The following is a 10,033-nucleotide window of genomic DNA, read 5'->3' on the forward strand; positions in this document are numbered from 1 at the left end:
ATTCATTCTGTATTTACACTTTGTTCTTCGTTTTCTCACCCTGTTGTTGTACGACTTCTAGGAGGTCATCTTGTAATGGAGAGTGGAAAAATGGAGCTTCTTTAAATTGTAAATCTAGCCAGCGAATAAGCGAGTAAACACAATAATGACACTGGCTCTGCATCAGTGACATCAATCTGAGATGGGTGGAAGAGATAAAAAGTGAGACAGGTGCAACGACTCAAAATCAACGACAACGAAAACTTTGGATTATTAGTTAGGCTAATTTTCGGATAATCCGAACTTTTCGGAATCCGAACAGGCTGTCCCCCCAATTATGTAGTTCGGATCTGCGGGGTTCTACTGTAGTTGCTGGTTGGTCTTCCTTGTTTTCGTTTTTTTGTGACGGTCCATTCTAACACTTTTTTGGGGATTCTAATTTCCTCCATTCTCCATTCTTACGTGTCCGTACCATACTAGCTGTTGTCTCTCGATATCATCTATGATTGTTCTTTCTACTTCCATTTGTTGTCTAAAGTCGTTGTTTCTTTTGTGTTCTAGTCTAGATCTTCTTGCTGACCTTCTCCAAAAATCCAGTATGTAATTTATCTTTGCAGTTGTTGGTTAATTTCCAGACTTCAGCTCCATAAGTTAACACTGGTTTTCATATTGTGTTGTAAACTCGTTTCTTATTTTCTGTTCTTATATTTTTTGACACATTACCGAATTGAGAGATCCTATCACGTGTTTTCCCTTTACTATCCTTTCTTTAATATTCTCTTCGTTTCGTTCTGTACTAGTTAGTTTTATTCCCAAATATATAATATGGATGACAGTTTTATGGACCAAAAAATGTGATTTCGATAAATTTTAATACCAATTTACGCCTTCATTAATCAATATTCAGAGTTGGCGCAATAATATAAAATGATTGTAATTTTGAGACCAATCTATTCATATAATTTATTTTTCATTTGAATGACATTATATTTTTCATAAGATTTGTGCGGTGTCCTTTCATCGTATTGCATACATCCTGTGACATAGTATTTATTGTGTAACCGTATCATCCCTAAGCAGGTAATAATACATTCTTCTAAGTGACCTAACATTTAGTAACATTCTGCAATTCTGACGCATGTGATCTCAAGGTTTAAAAAACGATTCCTCATTCTTTTCGCAACCAATTTCTCTCAATTGAATGACTAAATCAGCAAAATGTAGGTATTTTATAAGAAACGTTTTGCAATTATTATGATTTTATTGCTTACTAATAGCTCTATGTATGTTAAGGTTTATATTTCTTTAATAATAAACATACTCGTATGTATGCGTGAAAAGAAGGTGAAATTTTTATTTTACAAAGAGTAAATGATAAGTTTCGAGTAATTATATAGAAATATTAATTAGTGATTATTACCATTAATTTCTATATAAAATTTATTATTAAATTATGAATAATTTAAAGATAATATCAATCTGATTGCAACAGCAAAAAGGTAGACTTTCTTATATAAGATAGGGTAGTATGTTTTTCCGGATTTCTTCCGGTTGAATTCATTATCTTTTTGTTGGCTTTGGAAGTAATTTGGAAGATGCCAACATATCTCCTCCTTCATTTCGTATTCTCAGACAATAGTGCTAACCTGTGCTAACTTTCTGCTCTAATTCACCAATATTCGCATTAAAATCTCCCATGACAATAAAGTATGTATTATGTTTATATGGAATTAGGCTGTTATTGATGAAAGTAATGAAAACTACATTTTACGTTTCGATTTCCACTTCGGAAATCGTCCTCAAAAAAAGATTATTTTAAAAAATTCTGAGACGATTGTATAATTTAGTTTTATTAGGCTATGCATGTATTTTTCGATGTCAGGTTTCGATATAAAACATTGAATGACGTTTAATAAACGTAATTTCATTTTGTTATACAGTGGACTCTATAACGAACACGGATATTATATCGAGGTACGCTAGATGTCCCATGAAATTCCTATTGAACTGTAACACCTCTATAACGAGGCATAATTGGTTATAACGAGGAAAAATGAAACCTAAGAATATGTTTTTTTACTCGTTTTTAGCGAAGTAATGGCTATAAATAGATACCCCAACTGCTAGTATATAGAAATTCCCAACATATGATTTATTATCGAGGCCAGTGGTGTAATAAATACCGCCTGCAATAAACTTATTTCTGTTTATCTATCGACCGATATTGAATACATATTGTCAGGGCCATAAGGGCGGAGAGGGGCGATGCCCCCGGCGCCGAACCAAAAAGGCGCCGGTAGGTGCCTAATAAAAAAAATTTACAATACCGAAATTACCAGAATTATTAATAATATTTTATTATGTTGTAAAATTGAAATTTACCAATCGTATGTAGATATAAAAATAGCAGTTATTATTACTTTGATCCCCAAAGTGTACGAACCGTTATTTCTCTCAATGAACTGCTATTACTCCATTCACTCACGGTAAAATATTACAAAACCTCTGAATTTTAAAGAACAGCTTGGATTAACATGAAATTTGGCATACACATAGCCAACATTTCAAAGATTATTGTGTCGACGTGTGCTTTTGCCCTAGGAAGTACCACGTTCCCAAGTCAATATCTACTTTTCGAGTTATTTTCGAGTGAATAATGTTTATTTTTCAACAAAAAAAACACGTTTTTAGACGGTTTTTCGCAAATAACTCATAAAGTATGTATTTTATCGAAAATATATTCTTGGGAAAATTTTGAAAAAAATGCATTTCCTTCAAAATTTCAAGTTATTTTTTTAATTTAAAACCAATTTTTTCAAAAATAAGCACTTTGAAATGGTGAAACTTCCAGATCATATAAATATACATAAGTGAAGTAAATTTTAAAGCTGTAACGATTAATTTCATTGGGGATGCTAATTAAGCGGAGATTTTTACGATGTTTTTGACCAAAAAAAAGTACCAACTTTATTTTCAGCGTTATTGGCTTACTTTTTCTGCTATAAACTTTTTTAACAAACAAAAATAAAGCTTTTTCTAAAGACTTTAAAAAAAGTATTACGAATTTTGCCCGAAAAGTGCTTCATTTTTTGGTTATTTCACGTTGAAATAACCGTTTGATTTGGAATTTGACGAATAAGAACCCACTTTTCTCGAGCTACAACTCTTCCTCTACTAGATCTACCGAGTTTATGCGTGCATAAGTTGTTTTAATTTATTTATATCCTATATTTTGCTAAGAACATTTTTTCAATAAATTATACACTTTTTGTTATTTGCGAAAAAAAAACGTCTAAAACCGTGGTTTTATGTTGAAAAATGAACAAATTCACTCGCAAATAACTCAAAAAATATTGACTTAGTGAAAAAACTGTATATGGAACAAAAGGTGCTTAGAATTGGTCAGTTTATCCAATTCCGGAATTAATTTTAACGTATATTTTTTCATCCCCGACGACACAATATCATTTGTTTTCTTTGTTATGAATAAGCTATGCGTATGCCAAATTTCATGTCAATCCAAGCGGTTCTTTAATATACAAGGCAAAAACCATGAGCAAATAAACTATAGTAATAATAATTATAAATTTATTTGTTCCCTGATAATGTAATCGTTGTTTTTTGTAAATATTTATAGTATTCATAATAACTTATCAGTAGTAATAGCACAAGAGCTCTAAAATTCTATATTAATTTTAGAAATCGAGTGCAATTTGTTGCGATTATTTCATGAATAAAACTGTTCAAAACCAAAATTTTATTGTAATTTATTTATGTAAGTACAAATTAGTACAATTAAACACACAGTTGTTATAAATATTGGAGGGTTGAAAGTCATCACTTTTATAATTTTTAAAACATTAATTGTCATTAATGCCACTGAATGTATTTTTTCATAACAACGAAGGGCATCTGACGTAATATACTTGACGACGGGAAATTATCAAAACTTATCAGTTTAATTTTTATTCTATTGGTCAGAATCTCCTACACCGAGAGAAAAAAATTCTTGACATAAAGAAACTTTATTAATATTTAAAAAAGATCGACTTGGCATATTGCCTAAGAAATATATCTTTGTATGTAAGATATAATTTTCTAAAATATTTCAAATAAATTCTACTATAGCCAAAGAAATATATCTTAAACATGATTGAACTATCACTTTCTGGCAAACTTCAAACCCATTTATCAGAAAGAAATTACACTTGATGTTAATTAATTTTATTAGTCATAAAAATATATTTTCTACACATTACAAAACTATTCTTTCTGAGCAATAATATTTCTTAGTAAGGAATATTATTATTCTACTATTAATAATTAATGTATTTAATGTCAAGAAATATATTTCGCAGAGATAAACGTATATTTAGAGTTAAGTTAATATTTCTTGAAAATAAAGTGATATTACATACGGCGAAATAAATCATTGTGTTAAGGTAAAATCATTATTTATTAATAAAACAAGATATAAAACGTTATTATTACATACAAATATTTTCTCCACTCTTAAACCACTGGCTTCTACACAACAATAAAAGGATGGAGAGGCAAATCCAACTTCCTCAAATTTTCTTTCTTTTGTTAATAGCACTTTGTATATCAGCAATTCACTAAAACAAAATCGTTATGTAGAAAGAGTAAACTTACTTTAATAAAAAAATTTTATAAAGATATAGATATTTATTAAAAAGGGTTCAAGGCAGGTTTTGTTTATATTCGATTCAGAGTTGGACTACCATCTCCATATAGCAACTATTTCAGCATCCTTATGCATCATCAGTGAAGATTATGCAGTCACAACTCTGAAGGGAATATAAACATTCTGCCTCTTTTATATAGATATTTATTTTGACAAATTTAGGAAATACAAAAAAAACAAACACACGGCCCCACATAAGAACTATTAATACTAATAATAATCAATCATATTTAGTTCAAACATGCCATTATTTAACCTACACATCTTTGTTAATTTTTTTCTTTTTGTTAATGAAATATTAATTATTTATCTGTATAATATTAAGTCTCACAATAAACATTGTTTAGCTAAAACAAGAGGGAAATATAACCAATGTAAAACATTGAAGCAGACATAATAATATTGTAATTTTCTTAATTTTTATAATCTAAAAGAGACAGCATACCTAATCATTAAGAAATTTTATTACGGGAGAGTATTATTAGTTTACATCTAAGTCATTTAATACATATTATCTAATTCACGGTTTTCGGCAATAACATTTCTTAACCATAAACATATATTTCTTTTAGACTAACTGATTTCTTTATGTCAAATAAATTAACAGAAAACATCCTCAGCGTTGCACCCGACATGTTTGATATAGCGTTGTATTGTATATTTTTAGAGAAGACGATACATCAAGAAACCTATTATAGTTGATACATAAATATATACATTTTTAAAAAGGTACTTACATGTATGAAGTTCTACCATTTCTGGAAGGCCCCGCAGTTGGTTAATAACTCCTTTCTTAATATTGTTTTGAAGCTATATATTATATCATTCTGTCCCAGCTTTAAATTGTGGCATATTTCCCAGTTAGAATAATAAGCTCCTTTATTTCAGAGGCGTCCATCATTATACCTAAAAAGCATATAAAGATACTATTATGTTTCTTTTTTAACCATTCGGATACGCAACAATATTATTATTACATCTTAAATTACTCAATTTACTTTTATTTAATACCTATATATGTACGTACCTTCAAAATATCCGTTAATTTTTAAAGAACACCAATAAATCTAAAATACATCTATATGAACATGAACATATCACGCCATCTTGACAAACACTGACGACTAAATCATAAATAGTTAATCTGCGCAATTCTTTTGTGGAAGAAAATCTCTTTGCAAGTAAGATTTCGGCATTAATGACAAAGTTTTTATTTTATAACCACAGTTACTACAGAGGGTATTTCTGAAAAATTATTTCTTGTGGTTTAAAATATTTATTTGATTGCAAGAAAATTTCTTGTTCACAAATATAAATATGGATTATCTTAACATTATATTTCTTATACTGCAAAATATTTGTAGTTTTCAATTTAAGAAATAAAAACTTTAGGATAAGAAAATTAAATATAACCATTAATGCATTTCTTAGTATTGAAGAAATTATCTGTAAGAAATTATTGAGTTGTGTTTAAAAAACTCATTTCTTTATATGTGAACCGGTATGTGTAAGTTAATAGGATATGTTAACTTTTAAGAAATATTGCTCAAAGAAATCGGTGTTTTAGGAGAAAAGAAATTGTTCTCTCGGTGTATGAATGAAATAATCAGTATAATATTACTTTACTGCTGCTGAAATCTAAGAGCAGAAAATAAGGGTTACCCAGAGGGCCATGCTAAGAATCACAAGGAGACAGAATACCAAATAATATCAGGCAAAGGACAAAAACCAAAGACACAGTAGAACATGTAGCAAAGAATAAATGGAGATGTGCAGGTCATGTGGCCTAGAACACCGAACAACAGCTAGACTAGAAGAATATTGGAATAGCGACCGCCGGCGGACAATCGCATAAACGAAGCAGATATCGACCACCAACGCGCTGCAGTGACGATGTAAAGAGAACTGTCGGGGACTGGATAGCTGGTAGCTCAAGATTGGGAGACATGGAGAAACTTAGAGGAGGCCTATGTTCAGCAGTGGACGATAACGGTTAGATTATGATGATGATGATACTTTCCTAACACATAAAAAATAGTTTGTAGGTATACCGTATAACGATTCACTAAGTTACAAAAAACTACTTACAAAGGAAGGAGGAAAGGGACGCCTAAAATTACTTGTAGTCCAGGAACCGAAGCTTTACACCTCGCAATTTTTACAGAATGGTTCGATTTGCTTGACAATTTGAGAATAAGTAGTGGATAGTCCAAGGATCAAAATCTATATGATGCCGAAAGGCGCTTTTACCATGGGGATGGTTGCCACCCCATCTCGGGGGTGGAAATGTTTTATTATATTTTGACCGCAAAAGTTGATAAAAACATTCATTCTAAGCAAAAAATATTCTATACATTTTTTTGCTAAAATTAATAGTTTTCGATTTATTCGCTAAAGAAAGTGTTAGTTTTATATCGAAAAATTCAATGTTTTTCGATTACTTACTCACTTAAGACTCACTCAATTTTTACCGTATAAAAAATTTTTCCGCAAATCGCCAGGAAATTTTGACATTCCTGTCAAAATTTCTTGAAGAAAAAGTCAGGACTTCCTTACTGTAAGGAAATGTCATTTCCTTACTGTAAGGAATAGCTATTTGTATAACAAGGGAGGAAAGTGTAACTTTTCCTCCCGAGAATGAAGTTTACTGCCCGACGCGTAGCGGAGGGCAGTAATCATTCAAGGGAGGAAAAGGCACTTTACTCCCATGTTATACATATGGGTTTTCCACCTTCCTCAAATAACAAGTAATTTTTTCATTTTTACTTAATTTATTTATGTAACTAACCAACAAAATTTATTAGAACTAAAACAACAAGTAGGTACAATATAACTGTCAACTGTCAAATATAAGTCAAATTATTAATGTAAACATTGTTAAATCAAAATAACAATTTACTGTTTTTTACCATTCTGCAAAATACAGGATGTTTTATAAATAAACGTTAAAATGTATAGATACTTCGTAATAGAAAATAGATATTATACAGGGCGTCAATAAGTTATATTTCATGAATGAAATACCATGACGTCACTTTTACTTTTCCTCCCTAGGGAGGAAAAATATTTTCCTCCCTAGGGAGGAAAAGTACAACTTTGCTCCCTACAATCAGGTCCGGAAAAGTGTACTTTCGGTAGAGGTAGGTGGAAAATGATATTTCCGTACAGTTGTTAGTGTTCTACATAAATGATAAAAAGTTTGACAATTCAACCTCAATACGTTTCCATAGTAACCCAAGTAATTTTATTAGGAATTTCAAAGCACCATTTATTTGGGAATAAAATTATTTCTCTCATAATTTATTTAAATGCCTCTTATTATTATTAATCCTTAAATCGGTCTGGTATATTGTCTCTTTGGAATGTTCTTCACACTCCCTTATCCTGTTGCCTGTTATGTTACTTACTCATTTTTTTTTTTTTTTTTTTCTCATCTCCGCTTACAATAATAAATAACACCATACATCCAATCACTCTGGTCTGTCATATATATCACTTTCCTTACTTAGTAACATTCTGTCACTTCTTTCTTTTTAGATTCTTAGACTTCACTTAACAATAGGATACTGCACACCTATATCCATTACGACCCATTCAGTCAAACTTCTTTCAGATTATAACATTTAAGTTTTATTGCATTCACTATTCTTCTTTTTTCATCTATCTTTTCATTTCCATTCGTATCAGGCAACTTCCAATATCCATTTATCCCAATTTAAAATTAAAAAAAATTTTTCACATTTTTCATTTGTTTGATTTCAGTTACAATCACATACGTTCATAAAGTTTGTGCACTTAAATATATTTCATTTAGTTCAGTCTGTTCACTCCACTATCACCAATAGAAATCAATCTCATACTTTTCTATTTCATATACTCATTCAATTTAGATTCTTCTTTACATACTGACACCAACACACAATTTGACCTATATTGGTAGCTCTCATTTTAATTATTTTATTCACTATTCCACGTTGGTGGAATATCAAGATACATTACTTTCAATTCATTCAGTCCTTTCAAAACTACATAAAGATGAATTAGACTTTAGGTCACATAGTTTAATTTTATTATATTATTACATACTCTCATTCATTTCACAATACTATATACAATCATATCCGTCACACATATATCTACCTCACTAACAGTAATCTTTAGTTATTTAATTTTTTAACAACTATTTTCCAACTTTTAACAGACATAATTATTCATTACAATAGTATAATAATAAATTTAACACAATAAATAGCCACCTTTTGTATATATACTGTTTTCTTGCAATATTCTACCGTTTACATTCAACCTGTTGTCTGCTTGCCTTGTTAGGCAACCAACATTTCATCACATAAAAACACTCTTAAATTCTGGTTTTCTCGGCTTGTTTAGCTTTGTTTTTCCATGCAAGTCTAATTATCTTATTATGTAGTGTATTTCCTTGTTTCAACAAACTCAACTTTCATCTCGTCATTTCACATCCGATGACGTCACAACTTAAACCACGTAATATATCTGCATTAAATTTAATGAATCTATAAGTTATTCTGGAATAGAGAGTTGCTAATTTAAACTTTACAGTATATTTTATTATTCAAATAATTTAAATTATTTTTGCAGACAAACCTTCGCATTTTATTAAAAAATCCAAAATCAAATGAAACTTTAACCAAAAATTGGCTTTATCTTGTCATGTCATGTCACCCTTGTCAAATTGTATATCCACTTCACAATTTCTCAGTTGGTCTGTGCCCATTGAATTGGCAAGTACCTAGTATCTTCGAGCAGGGAACCATGGCACCCTTTTAGCATGTGTTCCACTTTATCCATTAACATCGACTTGTAGTCATAACATTTTAACATATTACATTATGTAAACCATATATGATGATGTTAACACTATTTACGGTGTGCTAGTTTCAAAATACTCGGTAGGATGTAAGTATTCCCACATTTTTCATTTTAACAGTCACATTTTTAACCTTTTGCTTTAATCTAACGTGGAAATACTTCATTCTAGGCACTGAAGATGTTCTGTTTAGAACGAAAACGTTCTGCATTCGATGACATTTTATAGTTTTTAAATAAACGATTTTATACCAGAATACATCTCGAAGTTTTTACTTCTGTATTGGTTTTTTTGAATAAAATTATCGCGTTTTTTTTTAAACCAATCAATATCTGTCGAATTTTAAACGATTTGCGGAAAAATAGTATGTTTACCTCGTAGGAAAAGCCACATTCCTGGACTCTGTGTTGCTAAGTCTCGGCTTGCGCCTCGACTTAGCAATCTTCACAGTCGTCCAGGAATGTTAAGCTTTTCCTACCCGGTAAACAATGTACTATTTTCAA

The sequence above is a fragment of the Diabrotica virgifera genome, chromosome 7 (assembly GCF_917563875.1).
Source record: "Diabrotica virgifera virgifera chromosome 7, PGI_DIABVI_V3a".
Lineage (NCBI taxonomy): Eukaryota > Metazoa > Arthropoda > Insecta > Coleoptera > Chrysomelidae > Diabrotica > Diabrotica virgifera.